The sequence below is a fragment of the Triticum urartu genome, chromosome 2 (genome assembly GCF_003073215.2).
Source record: "Triticum urartu cultivar G1812 chromosome 2, Tu2.1, whole genome shotgun sequence".
NCBI lineage: Eukaryota > Viridiplantae > Streptophyta > Magnoliopsida > Poales > Poaceae > Triticum > Triticum urartu.
Window position 1 is genome coordinate 8,531,899 of NC_053023.1, and position 18,568 is coordinate 8,550,466.

Here is an 18,568-nt window from a genome sequence, read left to right on the forward strand (position 1 = left end):
CAAGCTTCATATTTATAGTTCGTTCAGAATGTTCCAAAGTTTCAGAGTCCTTAATAGACAGCACTTAAACAAATATTCTTTTTCTTATTTCATTCAAGTTTTCTCAACTTCGTGTATGGTTCAGGATTAATGCAATTGTGTGAGATGATGGTATTCGTTATCTAGACAGTGCCGCGCGGGTGGGTAGGAGGGTGTGTGTGGTGGTGGTGGGGGGGGGGGCATTGGATCTGAAACAACATATGGTTTTATTTAAAGTTATGATCTCCAATACATTTAATTGAATGTATAATTACTCCTTAAAATTATTTTGCCGTGTCCGGACACGTAAACACCTATGTTTGTCATGTGGAAAAAAATACAACAGAGGGCTATATTATGCAAGTTGCTGAAACACAATTAAATTGGCACACCTCGTCGCTTCCTCCCTGGCAAGGTACTCCCTTCATGTGTATCCTGAGCACGACTCATAACAAAATTAGCAAATGAATTATGAGGGGGTATCCTTGATTCCCATGAAATCAGAATGAAGTCTTCTTTCGGTCTAACACTAGGATCCGCTAGCAACTCCCCAAATGTCACACTTGGCGATTCCTTCTTGATTGCAGCATTAATCGTATAAGGTATCATGCTAAGTGGATGCATAGCAAAGTCCGTTATGTCCACCGGGTGTCCTTGTTCTATAAGCATGCTTGGATGCACACCATACACGGCGATGTTTCTTTTAATCATTCTTATCCCCTTGTCCAATATGCAATGCCAAAACTGAGCATTAAGATTTCTCCTCAACAAATCTGCATAAGCATTTGTTGCAACAAGTGAACCTTGTGTGTGCAACTGCTTGGCAACTTCATCTGCTATTTTTAGTAGACGTGGATGCTCCCGAATGCGAGTGTCTTGAATAGGTACCTCCACTCATCATAAGATAGAACACTTAGAAAAATCGGTTTCACCGATCCAAATCGGGCTAATCTTTGAATTCTACTTATGATGATGATATGGCTTCCTCTGCCCATTGTTATGAGAAATGAGTGGAAGTTTTTCCAGTCATCATCACTTACATCAGAAGCAAACTCAATAACTACAAGCATGTTCATCCCAGACATGGTCCTTCCATGCCTCAAAAGACTATCGCCACTCAAGTGCAAAACAGAAGAGAAGCACGAGCGAACCCTTTCGTCGCCACACACATGAGCAACTAAAGTTTTCTTCCCAACTTTGGCACCACCTATGATCGGAAGAATGGCTGGTGCATCACCAGCAGGTCTGTGCTGCAACAAGAAGCTCAAGAGTTTTTGCTTTTCAGCATGCCGGCCGAACATAAAGTTGTCGGTGTAAAGATAGATGTCGTATGGCCTACGAGACATGCGCTCGCATCCACCCAGAAGCAGAACAAATTCTGCCATGTTAGCAATAGCGACTTCTAAGCTTTCCAAGGCACCTAGTGACTCGAGGCACGTGGCCTTGTCATCCTTCTCGGTTGTTGTTCGAGAACGCTTGAGGGGAATTGCTAAATACATGCTGCTGGTAGATGAGTCTTTGATGCTAACCTCATCGAAGCCTGCACTGTCTTGGAGGGTTCGGTACCTCGAGGTGTCCAAGACGCGGTATCCTCTGTACATGGCCTCTGAGAGCATCTTGAGCTGCAACAACATCCCGGAGTTGGTTATGTACCGCGCATCCGCCTCCTCAACGATCATGCTTACTCTCATGAGGAGGTGCTGCAACCTCTCTATCAGCTCTTCTGCTTCCGAGCGTGAAGGCTTCGGGTGGTACTTGTTCAGCAGGTAGGAGATGAAACGGCTTGCAAGTTCACCTGCAACTGCAGATATGACAACCTCCATGGCCAGGATTGATTAGGTAAAGCTGCTGGTCAGCCGGTCTGGAGAAATAATTTACCTGTCCGGCTTCCGCCAACACTTGCAGAGACTCTTGTATTGGCAAAGTAGGAAGAACAGCTCGTTACTTGAGTATAATATATGTAAGGGCACAAGTAACACGTTTGTTCTTTTCCTTTGGTTTCTTCAGAACCCAATCAGTCTATGTGGCTTATATTTCCACACGTCAATTGACTATGGAGCGGTCTTTGTGCACTTGACAGTTTTTTCTCATTTTATTACCCTTCTGTTTGGCTAGGCCCTGAGTGAGCTTATTCTTTCTTCAAATAAAATACCCGAACAAAGTCAGAAACATATGTCAAAAGCAACCAACTCTATATTCTAGTGACACTACGTACCAGAAGTTTCTATTTTCTGCGCCAAATCGATCCAGCTCTACGCTATAGATAACGACAGCCACTGCAAACTAGTCGTAAAGATTCAGTTGGTAGTTACAAACTAGTCGGTGCTGGGTAACCCTGTGACAGCGATCGGCACCAGCTAACAAAGGGAGACGAGACGACGACTTGTGTCGTTCGACTATCTCGAGAGAAAATCTGGACGTTGTTTCCGGAAACGTGCAATTCAGGTCAATTTCCACAAACGTCAGGCACGGAAGGGGCAATGCGAGACTCCTAAAAAAGCTGACAATTTACTGATTTGGAAGGAATGCATCAAGACTTGATACTGCCATTTTCATGAGAAAACACCAGCCATCGCCCCAGCGGTTTTTCTGCTGCCAAATTGACAATGCACTTCTCTCTCAAAAAACAACTGACACTACAAAATGCGGCAGCCGAAGTCTGGAGGAATCACCGGCGGTGAGTCAGGGAATGAATTCCACAAACTTCAATGTTGGGCTAGTATAAATCTCGGACCATCCTAGCTCGTACAAAATGCAAGGTTTGTTTTTGTTCACTTTAACTGTAATATTTCGTACCTGCAAAAACAATTGTCAGATTTCATTGTTTTCTGTAATCGTCAACCCGTCTGCATGTCTACGGTACATTACGTAATTTCTTTTACATTTTTCTTTCCGCTTATATTTTGAAAACTTTCAAATATACATATTTTTCAGAAATTAATGTACTTCAAAATTCAAAATTTCACCGCACACTAAAAAATGTTAAAAGATCATGTATTTTGTATAAAATGTTAATCTCATTCTAAGAAAATTTCATTGCATTTAATTAAAATTTCGCAGTGTAAACAATTATTGGCGCAAGTAAAAATGTTCACACCATTAAAAATTATTTTACATGTATTAAAAAATATCCAAAGTATATCTAGAAAATGTTCAACATGCATTTGAATATGTTTAATATGTATTAAAAATTGGTCATCAGGTTTCTGAAAAATTCCTACGTGTATAAAAAAATAGCGTCTATTCAAAAAACAATCAACGAGTTTTTGAGGAAGCAATCATGTATGTTTTTTAAAATGTTCAATGTGTACCTGAATTTTTTAACATGTGTTCAACAAATGTTCAACGTCTATTCAGAAAATCTTTAATGTGTATCTGAGAAATGTTTAACATGTAATCAAAATAATGTTCAAACATGTATTTCAGAAAATGTTCGCCATGTATTTGAAATGTGTGCACGGTCTATACAAAAAGTTAGTGTATTTAAAAATAATAAAAGAACTAGAAAAAGGAAAAAATGAATAAAAAAGAAAATAAAATGGAAAATAGCAATGAAAACTAACAATGGAAACATATAGAAAATAAAAAACAGAAGGAAACTATTAAAAAACAGAATAAGAAAAATATAGTGCACGAAGTGTGCTAAAACCAATCCATGCTGATCTATAAAACTGTCATGAAAACGTTCTAATGAGTTGACCTACTAATGTGATCACACACGAAATGCTGAGGCAAGACAGTGATACATCACGCTATGGCTATAAGTTGCCCATACCGATTCCTAATAGGAATTGCCTACGTGCGACGTCTAGCGGCTGACCAGTAGCGAGGTTCCCTTCGTTGCGCGCTGTAGGTTCTTGTAGGGTTTCCTATTTATTATTTATTTGTTTGTTTGTTTGTTTTATCATCTGTTTTCTTCAAAGTTCCTTCATTTCCTTTATTTTGCTATGGTTTTTCTTTCTTCGTTATACTTTAGAGTGAAGTTGAAAATCATCGTAACAAGAAAATAAAGTTTCTACGATCTGATTGTGGAGGAGAATATTTGAGTTACGAGTTTGGTCTACATCTGAAACAATGCGGAATAGTATCGCAACTCACGCCACCCGGAACACCTCAGCGTAATGGTGTGTCCGAACGTCGTAATCGTACTTTACTTGATATGGTGCGATCTATGATGTCTCTTACAAATTTACCGCTATCATTTTGGAGTTATTCTTTAGAGACGGACGCATTCACGTTAAATAGGGCACCATCAAAATCCGTTGAGACGATACCTTATGAACTATGGTTTGGCAAGAAACCAAAGTTGTCGTTTCTTAAAGTTTGGGGCTGCAATGCTTATGTGAAAAAGCTTCAACCTGATAAGCTCGAACCCAAATCGAAGAAATGTGTCTTCACAGGATACCCAAAGGAGACTGTTGGGTACACCTTCTATCACAGATCCGAAGGCAAGACATTCGTTGCTAAGAATGGATCCTTTCTAGAGAAGGAATTTCTCTCGAAAGAAGTGAGTGGGAGGAAAGTAGAACTTGACGAGGTAACTGTACCTGCTCCCTTATTGGAAAGTAGCACATCACAGAAACCTGTTTCTGCGACACCTACACCAATTAGTGAGGAAGCTAATGATAATGATCATGAAACTTCAGAACAAGATACTACTGAACCTCGTAGATCAACCAGAGTAAGATCCGCGCCAGAGTGGTACGGTAATCCTGTTCTGGAAGTCATGCTACTAGATCATGATGAACCTACAAACTATGAAGAAGCGATGGTGAGCCCAGATTCCGAAAAATGGCTTGAAGCCATGAAATCTAAGATGGGACCCATGTATGAGAACAAAGTATGGACTTTGGTTGACTTGCCTGATGATCGGCAAGCAATTGAGAATAAATGGATCTTCAAGAAGAAGACTGACGCTGACGGTAATATTACTGTCTACAAAGCTCGACTTGTCGCAAAAGGTTTTCGACAAGTTCAAGGGGTTGACTACGATGAGACCTTCTCACCCGTAGCGATGCTTAAGTCTGTCCAAATCATGTTAGCAATTGCCGCATTTTATGATTATGAAATTTGGCAGATGGATGTCAAAACTGCATTCCTGAATGGATTTCTGGAAGAAGAGTTGTATATGAAGGAAATATGCCCTAGAGGCAATAATAAAGTTATTATTTATTTCCTTATATCATGATAAATGTTTATTATTCATGCTAGAATTGTATTAACCGGAAACATAATACATGTGTGAATACATAGACAAACAGAGTGTCACTAGTATGCCTCTACTTGACTAGCTCGTTAATCAAAGATGGTTATGTTTCCTAACCATGAATAAAGAGTTGTTATTTGATTAACGAGATCACATCATTAGGTGAATGATCTGATTGACATGACCCATTCCATTAGCTTAGCACCCGATCGTTTAGTATGTTGCTATTGCTTTCTTCATGACTTATACATGTTTCTATGACTATGAGATTATGCAACTCCCGTTTGCCGGAGGAACACTTTGTGTGCAACCAAACGTCACAACGTAAATGGGTGATTATAAAGGTGCTCTACAGGTGTCTCCAAAGGTAGATGTTGGGTTGGCGTATTTCGAGATTAGGATTTGTCACTCCGATTGTCGGAGAGGTATCTTTGGGCCCTCTCGGTAATGCACATCACATAAGCCTTGCAAGCATTACAACTAATAAGTTAGTTGTGAGATGATGTATTACGGAACGAGTAAAGAGACTTTCCGGTAACGAGATTGAACTAGGTATTGGATACCGACGATCGAATCTCGGGCAAGTAACATACCGATGACAAAGGGAACAACGTATGTTGTTATGCGGTCTGACCGATAAAGATCTTCGTAGAATATGTAGGAGCCAATATGGGCATCCAGGTCCCGCTATTGGTTATTGACCGGAGATTTGTCTCAGTCATGTCTACATTATTCTCGAACCGTAGGGTCCGCACGCTTAACGTTACGATGACAGTTATTCTGAGTTTATGCATTTTGATGTACCGAAGTTAGTTTGGAGTCCCGGATGTGATCACGGACATGACGAGGAGTCTCGAAATGGTCGAGACATAAAGATTGATATATTGGACGACTATATTCGGACACCGGAAGGGTTCCGGGGAAGTTTCGGATAGAACCGGAGCACCGGGGGGTTATCGGAACCCCCCGGGGGGTTAATGGGCCTCATGGGCCTAATGTGGAGAAGAGGAAGGGGCTGCCAGGGCAGGCCGCGCGCCCCCTCTCCCCCTAGTCCGAATTGGACAAGGAGGGAGGGGCGGCGCCCCCCCTTTCTTTCTCTCCCGGTAGGAGTAGGACTCCTCCTGCGCGCCTCCTCTAGGCCGGCCGCACCCCCCCTTGGATCCTTTATATACGGAGGCAGGGGGGCACCCTAGAACAGAAGTTGATCTTCGTGATCGTTCCTTAGCCGTGTGCGGTGCCCCCTTCCACCATATTCCACCTCGGTCATATCGTTGTAGTGCTTAGGCGAAGCCCTGCGTCGGTAGAACATCATCATCGTCACCACGCCGTTGTGCTGACGAAACTCATCCCCGAAGCTTTGCTGGATCGGAGCCCGGGGAGCGTCATCGAGCTGTACGTGTGCTAAGAACTCGGAGGTGTCGGAGTAACGGTGCTTGGATCGGTCGGATCGGAAGACGTACGACTACTTCCTCTATGTTGCGTCAACGCTTCCGTTGCGGTCTACGAGGGTACGTAGACAACACTCTCCCCTCTCGTTGCTATGCATCACCATGATCTTGCGTGTGCGTAGGAAATTTTTTGAAATTACTACGAAACCCAACAGTGGCATCTGAGCCTAGGTTTTTATGTTGATGTTATATGCACGAGTAGAACACAAGTGAGTTGTGGGCGATATAAGTCATACTGCTTACCAGCATGTCATACTTTGATTCGGCGGTATTGTTGGACGAAGCGGCCCGGACCAACATTACGCGTACGCTTACGCGAGACCGGTTCTCCCGATGTGCTTTGCACAGAGGTGGCTTGCGGGTGACAGTTTCTCCAACTTTAGTTGAACCGAGTGTGGCTACGCCCGGTCCTTGCGAAGGTTAAAACAGCACCAACTTGACAAACTATCGTTGTGGTTTTGATGCGTAGGTGAGATTGGTTCTTGCTTAAGCCCGTAGCAGCCACGTAAAACTTGCAACAACAAAGTAGAGGACGTCTAACTTGTTTTTGCAAGGCATGTTGTGATGTGATATGGTCAAGACATGATGCTAAATTTGAGTGTATGAGATGATCATGTTTTGTAACCGAGTTATCGGCAACTGGCAGGAGCCATATGGTTGTCGCTTTATTGTATGCAATGCAATCGCGCTGTAATGCTTTACTTTATCACTAAGCGGTAGCGATAGTCGTGGAAGCATAAGATTGGCGAGACGACAATGATGCTACGATGGAGATCAAGGTGTCGCGCCGGTGACGATGGTGATCATGACGGTGCTTCGAAGATGGAGATCACAAGCACAAGATGATGATGGCCATATCATATCACTTATATTGATTGCATGTGATGTTTATCTTTTATGCATCTTATCTTGCTTTGATTGACGGTAGCATTATAAGATGATCTCTCACTAAAATTATCAAGAAGTGTTCTCCCTGAGTATGCACCGTTGCGAAAGTTCTTCGTGCTGAGACACCACGTGATGATCGGGTGTGATAGGCTCTACGTTCAAATACAACGGGTGCAAAACAGTTGCACACGCGGAATACTCAGGTTATACTTGATGAGCCAAGCATATACAGATATGGCCTTGGAACACGGAGACCGAAAGGTCGAGCGTGAATCATATAGTAGATATGATCAACATAATGATGTTCACCAATGAAACTACTCCATCTCACGTGATGATCGGACATGGTTTAGTTGATTTGGATCACGTAATCACTTAGAGGATTAGAGGGATGTCTATCTAAGTGGGAGTTCTTTTAGTAAATTAATTGAACCTAAATTTATCATGAAACTTGGTACCTGATAGTATCTTGCTTGTTTATGTTTGATTGTAGATAGATGGCTCGTGCTGTTGTTCCGTTGAATTTTAATGCGTTCCTTGAGAAAGCAAAGTTGAAAGATGATGGTAGCAATTACACGGACTGGGTCCGTAACTTGAGGATTATCCTCATTGCTGCACAGAAGAATTACGTCCTGGAAGCACTGCTGGGTGCCAGGCCTGCTGCTGGAGCAACACCAGATGTTATGAACGTCTGGCAGAGCAAAGCTGATGACTACTCGATAGTTCAGTGTGCCATCCTTTACGGCTTAGAATCTGGACTTTAACGACGTTTTGAACGTCATGGAGCATATGAGATGTTCCAGGAGTTGAAGTTAATATTTCAAGAAAATGCCCGAATTGAGAGATATGAAGTCTCCAATAAGTTCTACAGCTGCAAGATGGAGGAGAACAGTTCTGTCAGTGAGCATATACTCAAAATGTCTGGGTATAATAATCACTTGATTCAATTGGGAGTTAATCTTCCAGATGATTGCGTCATTGACAGAATTCTCCAATCACTACCACCAAGCTACAAGAGCTTCGTGATGAACTATAATATGCAAGGGATGAATAAGACTATTCCCGAGCTCTTTGCAATGCTGAAAGCTGCGGAGGTAGAAATCAAGAAGGAGCATCAAGTGTTGATGGTCAACAAGACCACTAGTTTTAAGAAAAAGGGCAAAGGGAAGAAGAAGGGGAACTTCAAGAAGAACGACAAGCTAGTTGCTATTCAAGAGAAGAAATCCAAGTCTGGACCTAAGCCTGAAACTGAGTGCTTCTACTGCAAGCAGACTGGTCACTGGAAGCGGAACTGCCCCAAGTATTTGGCGGATAAGAAGGATGGCAAGGTGAACAAAGGTATATGTGATATACATGTTATTGATGTGTACCTTACTAATGCTCGCAGTAGCACCTGGGTATTTGATACTGGTTCTGTTGCTAATATTTGCAACTCGAAACAGGGACTACGGATTAAGCGAAGATTGGCTAAGGACGAGGTGACGATGCGCGTGGGAAACGGTTCCAAAGTCGATGTGATCGCGGTCGGCACGCTACCTCTACATCTACCTTCGGGATTAGTATTAGACCTAAATAATTGTTATTTGGTGCCAGCGTTAAGCATGAACATTATATCTGGATCTTGTTTAATGCGAGACGGTTATTCATTTAAATCAGAGAATAATGGTTGTTCTATTTATATGAGTAATATCTTTTATGGTCATGCACCCTTAAGGAGTGGTCTATTTTTGTTGAATCTCGATAGTAATGACACACATATTCATAGTGTTGAAGCCAAAAGATGCAGAGTTGATAATGATGGTGCAACTTATTTGTGGCACTGCCGTTTAGGTCATATCGGTGTAAAGCGCATGAAGAAACTCCATACTGATGGACTTTTCGAACCACTTGATTATGAATCACTTGGTACTTGCGAACCGTGCCTCATGGGCAAGATGACTAAAACACCGTTCTCCGGTATTATGGAGAGAGCAACAGATTTGTTGGAAATCATACATACAGATATATGTGGTCCGATGAATATTGAGGCTCGTGGCGGATATCGTTATTTTCTCACCTTCACAGATGACTTAAGCAGATGTGGGTATATCTACTTAATGAAACATAAGTCTGAAACGTTTGAAAAGTTCAAAGAATTTCAGAGTGAAGTTGAAAATCATCGTAACAAGAAAATAAAGTTTCTACGATCTGATCGTGGAGGAGAATATTTGAGTTACGAGTTTGGTGTACAATTGAAAAATTATGGAATAGTTTCGCAACTCACGCCACCCGGAACACCACAACGTAATGGTGTGTCCGAACGTCGTAATCGTACTTTACTAGATATGGTGCGATCTATGATGTCTCTTACTGATTTACCGCTATCGTTTTGGGGATACGCTCTAGAGACGGCCGCATTCACGTTAAATAGGGCACCATCAAAATCCGTTGAGACGACGCCTTATGAACTGTGGTTTGGCAAGAAACCAAAGTTATCGTTTCTGAAAGTTTGGGGCTGCGATGCTTATGTGAAAAAGCTTCAACCTGATAAGCTCGAACCCAAATCGGAGAAATGTGTCTTCATAGGATATCCAAAGGAAACTATTTGATACACCTTCTATCACAGATCCGAAGGCAATACTTTTGTTGCTAAATTCGGAAACTTTCTGGAGAAGGAGTTTCTCTCGAAAGAAGTGAGTGGGAGGAAAGTAGAACTTGACGAGGTAACTGTACCTGCTCCCTTATTGGAAAGTAGTACATCACAGAAAACTGTTTCAGTGACACCTACACCAGTTAGTGAGGAAGCTAATGATGATGATCATGAAACTTCAGAACAAGATACTACTGAACCTCGTAGATCAACCAGAGTGAGATCCGCGCCAGAGTGGTACGGTAATCCTGTTCTGGAAGTCATGCTGCTAGATCATGATGAACCTACGAACTATGAAGAAGCGATGGTGAGCCCAGATTCCGCAAAATGGCTTGAAGCCATGAAATCTGAGATGGGATCCATGTATGAGAACAAAGTATGGACTTTGGTTGACTTGCCCGATGATCGGTAAGCAATTGAGAATAAATGGATCTTCAAGAAGAAGACTGACGCTGACGGTAATGTTACTGTCTACAAAGCTCGACTTGTCGCAAAAGGTTTTCGACAAGTTCAAGGGGTTGACTACGATGAGACCTTCTCACCCGTAGCGATGCTTAAGTCTGTCCGAATCATCACTACAAGAAATATGTCAACTTGTGACCACCACTATTGGTCACTGAAAGGTCACAAATTTCCATTTACGACCTTTTTGTGACCAAAAACAGAAGGTCAAAAGCTGCCGGTCGTAAACGGACTATAGCGACCTTTAACAAAAGGTCGTTGATCCTATGACCTTCTGTTTTGGTCGCTAGCTCTCTCCCCAGGCCACATAGGCATCCAGCGTGGCAATCTGACGTGGCACAAGATTCAGCCCGGTCCAATTCGATTTTGTACATGGGCCTAGCCCAACAATTCGGCCTTTTTACTGTATATTTTCTCTATTAATTTTCTCTAACTACATGGGCCTGGCCCAACAATTTGGCCTTTTTTATTTTGGGCCATGGCCTTTTTTAGGACCATTTCATTAAGCCTATTTTTCTGGTTTTTCAGAAATGCACAAGGTTCTGATCCACTATAGTTTGGGCCGCAGCCTTTTTAGAGCCCAAATATTATTTTGTCAAGTAGAACATTTAGTATTTTTCATTCACAAATTTCAATTTACACATTTGAACAACAAAATATCAATAAATCTTTCTATTAACTGATTAAATCCAAAGATCATCCAGTTAAATACTCACAAGAGCAAATACACGTATGCACGTCCAACTTCCACATACAATCAAAAACAGATACACAAGGGTGGCACATCGCCAGCTTAATTCCTACAAGGCCGCGATGGTGGTATCTACGATGTGCGGGAGAAACGTTCAGGACATCCTCTTCCTCTTCTTGTCACCTGCGTTCTTGAGCTACAAGAGGACACAACACCATTAAGCACAGTTGGTCAGACCATATTGACAGGAATCACAAATGTTGGCACCCAGTGTATACTATGTAAGTGCTGGTATATTTTTACTAGCAAAACCATCACTACTGTGCATGCATGCTTGGTTTATAAGCTTCATCCATATAGTTGGCACCATCACTGCATATTGTTGCTACCGATGTACACAAGTGTGCACATACACAGCATGCTGCATGCATATGCTCGCATGCCAGTATAAAGCTGCATCTCGATGCTTTTCATTGCTGATCAAGAGATTGTAATATTTTAATAATCCACTACATGCGCCACATAGCTACTCCTACCTAGGTAGCTATACGTAGGTGTACTAGCAGCCAGCCCAAAGGCGAGTTGATCAACAATTCAACAAACACTAGCTAGTCAGCAAGCTACTGCTATGTCCTATCCTAACAGCAGCAACGACTTTTGTTTGTCATGCATTTAAAGAAATGCATGCATTTCCAGTAAATATAAATGTATGCATGCTGCCATTGGCCTGGACCACACTAGAAGAAAAAAATGCTCGCAGCGACCAGCAGATAGATCGACCTAAGTGTGCGCTTCTTTCCAGTCGCCAATTCTAACTGCCATCGACTTGCAAGCTTTACCTACGTGGTCACCATGCAGTAATGGCATGCGCACCAAAAGGAAGAGAAGAAACCGAGCATACAGTTTCATGTCGAAGGATCGACATGCCAGAAGAGGTCAGGCCACCGAGGTACAGGTACTCCCTGCGCTTGGTGATGATGGCGGCGCCGGAGAAGCACCCTAAAGCGATGGCGGTTCTGACAAACCCTGTCACGAGGATGCTGGTCGCATAAGAGCAACAGGCAAGTTATGTCAGCCAACATAAATAGCAAGGATGAGAAACGAATGTGAGCATTGAGCAGCAACAAACTAGAACTATAGGTACATAAATAGCAAGTTATTGTCCAAGTAACAAAACAATCAGTCATATCAATTTTGTAGAACCGTAGGTACACAAATTCAGAACCACCAACAAAAATGAAGGCCCAAAAAGTCCATGCTCAGGCCCAAAGTTCAATAACAATAACCCAGACACAGGGTCCAAACCCCACCGCGAAGGGCCCAGGTACAATAGACTAATCTAGAAGCAGAATTTGGCACCTACACAACCTAACTAATAATGCTTGCAAGAACAACCAGACAATGATGGACAAGGACATATAATCAGCAGATATCCAATAATCTAATCATAGGCATTCACAAACAGTACGTGTCACACTCCCATTCACAAACAGTACGTGTCATAAACTATATATTCTCTATAAGACAGGGACATGTGCAGCAAGAATAAAAGCAAATTCGTATTTACCTTGGGTCAAAGTCTATGGGGAGCCCAATCAGAGGTCCAACCGAAGCCCCATCCAGGAGGGGTCACATAGCTCTTTACGCTGTATCAGAATTAACACATATTTTAGATTATAGAAATAGAATCCTGAACACACCAGTAATAATTGACTTCTGACTAGCAACGGCAAACAGATTCAGGCACAAGCAATTTTATAGCAGGATGAGAAATCTATGTGCAGAAATCATGAATGAAATTATAGTAGTAGCACAAAGGACCCTCACAGACATTTGTAATAGTACGCAAAGGTAAATAGAGTTCCCAGCAGACAATGTATTCCAGTTATTAAACAAATGCTCACCAAGATAATCAGTACAGTGGTAAACCAAACACAGTAATAATCCAAAGCTGATACTAATAAGCAGCAGGAACCTCCCTACTTTTCTGATATAAAACTAATATCAGACCAATTTTGTACCAAGTTGTACATAATCAGTGATGTACAGCATGGGAATGTCCAACAGTCAGTTGTTAAAAATGTTCAACAACCTTTTAGTTAACTATAAGAGGGCTTGTAGGCTTTCCAAACTATTAATTGACAGAACCCAAAATTGTATAACGAGATCACGTTTTTATTATATGAAAAAAAGTTAACTAAAGCCAACAAAACAGTAAGGATCAGTGCAATATTAACGTTGACACGTTTACATATTGTGGATGTGGAGCTCGACATCATCAAGGAGCAGGGTTTAATAATGGACATGTTTAATCTAGACATCTACTAGTTAAATCAGCTTGATTAGCGTCCGAGCTCTATATTGTTTACCACTCACTCAGGCTCAGCTTGATTAGGTCTTCCTTGTCTAGTTCAAGCAAGACATGAGTTATTCTATTTTTGGCAACAAGTTTTGAGCTACTTGTATATACACAACAAATTAACACTGAACATTTGCGGAGGAACTCAATGTCGTCGTTGGCCAGGTACCAGTAGTAGTGCTGCCACGAGAAGGTCTCCCTGACGCACTCCTTGGACTTGAAGCTCTACATGAGCCTGATGACCTCGAGGTTCAAGGCATCGACCTGGGGGTGCTTGGCCAGGTTGTAGTCCTTCTTGGCGTACAAGACTCCCTCTGCACACGCATCACAATAGATTCATCAGTAAAATCATTCAGTCCGTCCAAAGGAGTGGCATTCTTGCACACATAAAAAGTTGAAATTAGCACCAAGGAATTCAGTTAAGATGCTCAGACTACTGTAATAGTCAGTAGAATTCTTCCAGATTGCAGCTTGACATGAATAAGATTCTACAGTTAGGAAGTTAGTGGTGTCCAAACTGTCTATGCTCGAACCTTGCAGCAACCGCTCATAAGAGCGAACTCGCTGCGGTCAATGGGTGCCAAGAACACTGACGGGGCAACATGGTTAAAACCCTACGCAACACATGGATCGAACCCTACAGAAGAAGACTAACGAGATGGCATCTGAATCCTGGCCACGGCCGGCGTGGTGCATAAAATGGGCGGGGGAGGGGGGAGGAGCTCACCCTGGAAGAGGTACTTGCAGATCTCGCGGTGGTTCTTCTTGGAGATGATCTGCGGAGGGAGACAAGGGAGGTCAGATTAGGCGGTTCTACGACCGGGGCAACCAACGGGGAGAGCGGACTCGGCTGGGGATGCTTACCATGGTGACGGGCGCCGGGGGAGGAGGCGGGGGCGGAGACGGCGGCGCCGCGGCATGCAGGGGAACGCCCTGGCCTCCTCCGGCCCCCTCGCGACGCCATCGCTCGCCCGCCACTTGGCCAAGCCCCGCGGGTCGAGGCCCGCGCGCCCGCCCACGTCGTCGGGGAGCAGCGCGAGGGGCGCGGCCCCGTAGGCGGAGAGGGAGCAGGGGCGCGAGCGGCCGGAGGGATCCGGAGGCGGGTGGCGCACAGCCGTGACATCGTGGCTGCGGCGGGGGAGGGAACTCCGGCAACGGAGGATGGGGCGGCGGCGGAGGACGGGACGCTTGGGTTAGATCTGGATCGGGGAGAAGTGCGGAGCGGATTTTGATCTCGCCGATGGGTGGGTGAGAGCGCCGGCGGAGCCCGGGAGCGAGGTTTGCCGGTGGGTGGGTAGGGGCGAGGGGGGGACAGCACCGGTGGTGGGGGAGAAGGGGGCGGTGGCGATGGATCTGGGGAGAAGAGGGCGGCGGCGATGGAGTGGGAGGCGATAGGGTTTGGGTGGTTGGGCTGCCCGGGGGTGAGAGGGGATAGGGTTCTTTTTCTTTCTCTCTCTTTTTTCTTTAGATAAATGGGATGGGTGGATGGATGGATGGATGGATGGATGCCATGTCATCAATCCATGGCACAAACATTTCAACCAATGAGAACAAAGCATACGTAATTGTGTTTTTCTATGTGTTTCTATTATATTTTTTGCACAAGGGTGCATTTTGGAATGGCATAATTTGTTCAAATTATATCATACTTTGCACAAAGGTGCATCTTGGAATGGCAAACAATGTTGCCTAAAAAAATACATTTTTTGGATGAAAAAACCATTTTCCATTTTTCAAGTGCCCAAAAGGAGGGTTTTTTGTGAAGGACCTACCATATATTTGTTGCAAAAGCGGACCAAATCAATTTTCTAAAATACTAGGACATATTTAATGTACAATTGACAAAATGGTTGGGTGTAAAATGTTTTGATCCACCTCTCATGAAAAAGACAAATTTTCGCCGATTCAGTTGGAAGTGGGTCAAATTTGAACTGTAGCTGCCTTGTAGTTTGCTCTTTATTTTTTTCCAAAAATCATTTCTAGGTACATAAGTATCTATTTAATCAGAGAAACACCAAAAAAAAATCCAAGATTCAACCACTAGCTAGGAACGGTCATTCCCGCCGTTTTGACCGCATTTTGAAACGGGCATAAAAAATTCAAAAAAAAATCAAAAAAATGGAAAACCTTCGCATTGTATCATCATATGTGACCAAGTTTCCAGGAAAAATAATAAAATTGTAATACGACAATTATTTTAAAAAAGTGTTCTCAGAAACGAGCTATCACGTGTGGAGATCAATGGCTTTCAAGCCAAATGATCAATCTTATGGCCACATTCATGGCATAGTTTGTTCAAATGATCTCATATTGTGCACAAGGGTGCATATTGGAATGGTAAACAATGTTGCCTAAGGAAGTTTTCATTTTCTTTGGACGAAAAAACCATTTTCCATTTTCTGAGTGCCCCAAAGGAGGTTTTTTTGTGAAGGACCTACCATATATTTGTTGCAAAATTGGACCAAATCAATTTTATAAAATACTAGGCCATATTTAATGCACAATTGACAAAATGGTTGGGTGTCAAAAATTTTGATCCACCTTTGGTGAAAAAGACAAATTCCCGTTGATTCAGTTGGAAGCGGGTCAAATTTGAACTGCAGCTGCCTCATAGTTTGCTTTTTATTTTTTTCCAAAAATCATTTCTAGGTAAATAAGTATCTATTTAATCAGAGAAACACCAAAAAAATTCCAAGATTCAACCACTAGCTAGGAACGGTCATTCCCGCCGTTTTGACCGCATTTTGAAACGGGCATAAAAAATTCAAAAAAAATCAAAAAATTGGGAAAACTTCGCATTGTGTCATCATATGTGGCCAAGTTCCTAGGAAAAATAACAAACTTGTAATACGGCAATTATTTTAAAAAAGTGTTCTCAGAAACGAGCTATCATGTGTGGAGATCAATGGCTTTCAAGCCAAATGATCAATCTTATGGCCACATTCATGGCATAGTTTGTTCAAATGATCTCATATTGTGCACAAGGGTGCATATTGGAATGACAAACAATGTTGCCTAAGGAAGTTTTCATTTTCGTTGGACGAAAAAACCATTTTCCATTTTTTGAGTGCCCGAAAGGAGGTTTTTTTGTGAAGGAACTACCAAATAATTGTTGCAAAATTGGACCAAATCATTTTTATAAAATACTAGGCCATATTTAATGCACAATTAACAAAATTGTTGGGTGTAAAATGTTTTGATCCACCTCTCGTGAAAAAGACAAATTTCCGCCGATTCAGTTGGAAGCGGGTCAAATTTGAACTGTAGATGCCTTGTAGTTTGCTCTTTATTTTTTTCCAAAAATCATTTCTAGGTAAATAAGTATCTATTTAATCAGAGAAACACCAAAAAAATTACAAGATTCAACCACTAGCTAGGAACGGTCATTCCCGCCGTTTTGACCGCATTTTGAAACGGGCATAAAAAATTCAAAAAAAATAAAAAAATTGGGGAACCTTCGCATTGTGTCATCATATGTGGCCAAGTTCCTAGGAAAAATAACAAACTTGTAATACGGCAATTATTTTAAAAAAGTGTTCTCAGAAACGAGCTATCATGTGTGGAGATCAATGGCTTTCAAGCCAAATGATCAATCTTATGGCCACATTCATGGCATAGTTTGTTCAAATGATCTCATATTGTGCACAAGGGTGCATATTGGAATGGCAAACAATGTTGCCTAAGGAAGTTTTCATTTTCGTTGGACGAAAAAACCATTTTCCATTTTTCGAGTGCCCGAAAGGAGGTTTTTTGTGAAGGAACTACCAAATAATTGTTGCAAAATTGGACCAAATCATTTTTATAAAATACTAGGCCATATTTAATGCACAATTGACAAAATTGTTGGGTGTAAAATGTTTTGATCCACCTCTCGTGAAAAAGACAAATTTCCGCCGATTCAGATGGAAGCGGGTCAAATTTGAACTGCAGCTGCCTCATAGTTTGCTATTTATTTTTTTTCCAAAAATCATTTCTAGTTACATAAGGACCTATTTAATCATAAATACATGGTTTGGTGGCGATACGTCGAGGTTTGGACGGTGGCCGAGGGCCCCAACTCTAGAGCGCGTAAACTCGCATGCCCGTCGCGTGGTCACCGCGTGACCGTAATGTTGCCATGTGTTCTGGGAGGCCTAGGCATGTCTAGTGGGTTGGGCACTCCCCAGGTTGGTGCTAGGAAGAAAATTACAACATAAGATTCTCACGAGGAGACCGATCGATGCTCAAACATGAATTAGCAGCCAAGTGTTTGATTAGCGGTACGGGAAATGCACATGGCCAATGGGCGTGAGTTTTGGCTGAGGATGATCATCTACTAAGGAGAATGTCTTAACAAATTTTGAGCTCAAAAGGAGGATCCTAGGTGGTACTTTCTTTGCAAAGTACCACGCTGGACAAAAATATGAATGTTGAAGCTGGGCTCAAAATAATGAATGGAGTGAGATGAAATTTTGTGAAGGATGGTTATTTGGGCATAGGAAAGCATTGTATAAAATTGATACCATTTGGAAATGCCAAAGTAGTACTTCCTTCACAATGCTCTTCTATGGACAGAAACTTGGGAAAACTAGTGAGAGAGATTGGATGAATGAAATGAGCTCAAAATTGGTGTAGGTAAGTTACTTAGGTATGGTCATGCGCTGGTAAATTTTCAGATCATTTGGGTAAGCCTAGCTAGTACTTACTTCACAAAGCTTCTCTCGAGGTAGAAACTTTGGAAATTTCCCGAGAAAGATTTACTAGGAAAATTGAGCTGAATATTATCATGTGGCAATGATTTGGGTATGGAAGAGTGCCCGAAAAGTTTGAGGGTAATAGGAGGGGTCTATATAATACTTGCTTTGCAAGGTGCCAATTTGGCCATAAA

The 18,568-nt window shown here is 42.3% G+C and overlaps 2 pseudogenes; both read right to left on the reverse strand.

Annotated features, from left to right (window-relative positions):
- Positions 1-396: 396 nt before the first annotated feature.
- Positions 397-1,841, reverse strand: LOC125540607 (annotated as a pseudogene).
- Positions 1,842-11,496: 9,655 nt separating this feature from the next.
- On the reverse strand, positions 11,497-14,624 carry LOC125534719 (annotated as a pseudogene).
- Positions 14,625-18,568: the final 3,944 nt, after the last annotated feature.